This window comes from Triticum aestivum, chromosome 3B (genome assembly GCF_018294505.1).
Source record: "Triticum aestivum cultivar Chinese Spring chromosome 3B, IWGSC CS RefSeq v2.1, whole genome shotgun sequence".
Lineage (NCBI taxonomy): Eukaryota > Viridiplantae > Streptophyta > Magnoliopsida > Poales > Poaceae > Triticum > Triticum aestivum.
The window spans coordinates 196014650-196016816 of record NC_057801.1 but is presented as its reverse complement, the minus strand read 5'-3'; the positions used below and the strand labels follow the sequence as shown (position 1 = coordinate 196016816).

General features: G+C 45.9%; 1 long non-coding RNA gene across 1 annotated transcript; it reads left to right on the top strand.

Moving 5' to 3' along the window:
* Positions 1-1799: 1799 nt before the first annotated feature.
* LOC123065210 (uncharacterized) lies at positions 1800-2167 on the top strand. Its single transcript, XR_006430923.1, has 3 exons — positions 1800-1866; positions 1951-2013; positions 2088-2167. It is a non-coding gene; the product is annotated as an uncharacterized lncRNA (long non-coding RNA).

Sequence of the window (2167 nt, the reverse complement as noted above, 5' to 3'; positions counted from 1 at the left end):
TATTTTCTAAAGTTTTAAATCATTTTCTAGAATTAATAGATTATTTCAAATCGAAATTGCTTTTATGACGTCATCATGACGTCAGCAGTCAACTATGGACTTTGACTAGTCAACAGACCACTAGGTCCCACATGTCATAGGCTGTCTAATTAACTAACAGGTTATGTAGATTAGTTAGTAGATTAATTAGGTTTAATTAGTTTAGTTAACAGAATTAATTATCTTAATTAATTAACTAATTAATTAGTTAATGATTTATTTATTTTTAATTCATTTTTTTATAAAAATGTTCTGGGGCTGGGCCCCGGCTGTCATTGGGCCAGAGCCTTAGCGGTTCGGGCTAACGGGCGCCTGGAGCGGTTGCTAGGCACCCGCCCAGGTCGACAGGGAGGGAACGACGCTGGGCGCCGGCGACCACGGCGACGAGCGACAGCAGCGGCACAGGGGGCCAAGGCTGCGCGTCGGCGGGCCGCGGCAAGGCCGCCGCGGGACGGAAACGACAGCGGGCGGCGCGTGCGCGCGTGCAAACGGCGGGGAGCAGCAACAGGCAGAGCATCGCCGACGGGCGCGGTCATGGGTGCGTTCAGGGCGCGCGCGGCGGGTTACGACGCAGGCTGGCGCAGTCACGGTCGCGGTGACCGAGCTCACTGGTCGGAGACCAGACGGCGGGTATGGCGGCCTACGGCGGTGAGTCGAGGAGGGGGAGAGGGGGAGTAGCCACGGGAGCTCACCCCGGAGCTGTTGGCGTGCTCAGACGCGTCGGGGAGGAGGCAGGGTGGTTCCGTGCGGCGTCGAGGCGGCGGGGATGGTCGACAGGGTCGGGTCGCCGTGGGGAGGTTCTTTCCCCCGATCCCGATCTGGATCGGGGAAGGGGAGAGAGATGTGGGGATCGTGGAGAGGGGAGTGGGGCGACCGGTTAGGGTTTGGGTGTCACGGGGGTTATGGAGGTGTGGGGGTGGGCCGGCCTAGTCGGCCTGGTGGCCAGCTGGGCCACTTGACCCAACGCGGGGGGGGGGGGGGGTGGAGTCCTATTTTCTTTTGTCTCTTTTTATTTATTTTCCTTTCTATTTTATTCAATTTAAAACATTTATACATTTTCTAAAAATGTGTTTACTTCACCATAATTATCTATGCAATATTTGACACGGTCCGAACATTTTTGTTTTAAAGTTTGAAAACTTTGGTTGTTTGCCAAAAATTCAAGTTTGAATTCGAATCGTTTTGAACTAACGCGAGATTAGCGACAGTAACGGAGGTGACATGGCGTCATTAGCAGAGGTTACTGTAGCTTGATTATCCGCGCGTCACAAATGCTAACGTTGATTGTTTTCAGGATTTTGTGTTCACGACAATAGCTACAGTAGATCGGTTGCAAGAAAATATTCAATGGTGGTACATGTCATGTGATAACTGTCCCAAAATGGTTACCAAGGAAACCGACAAGTATTATTGTAAGAGTTGTGGTATATATCCAGAAAAGGCCACACCTCGGTAAGCATATTATATTACTTAAATATAAACAGTAAGTGTTATATTACATTTACTCTCCACTAACATGAATGGTATGTTAGGTATCGTATTCGACTCCAAATTAGTGACCATACATCTACTACAAGTTGCACATTATTTGACGAGGAGGCTGCAAGATTGCTTAATACATCTGCATCTGACTTGCTGGACTCACTAGATGGAAAAACGGAAGAAGCGCCAAAGATTATTCAACAATTATGTGGAAAAAAATTGATATTTCGATTCAAGCTCAATGATAGTAATCTCACATTTGGCACAAAAAACTATGCAATAAAGAGAACATTTGTGCCTGATGATAGGCTTGAGATGCTCTACTTGAATGACAAAGCCGAGGAGGTAAAAATTTCATTAACTTTGTTTCAAAAATGAAGTACCATCTTTAGAATTCCTTAACCAATTCATATTACATTTGTTGCACAGGAATTGATGGATGATGATGTAGACACTATGTTAATGAAGAAGCAGAACATGCCAGATAAAAAGGTGATTGACTTTTTGATGATACACACTTCAAATTTTAGAGATGTGTCTTATTTTGAAAATGTATATGTATGCAGTCACAGAATAATAAAGTTTCACCTTCCTGCAAACTGGTGCCTGTGAAAGAGGAGCCATATGACAGCAATGAATCCACATT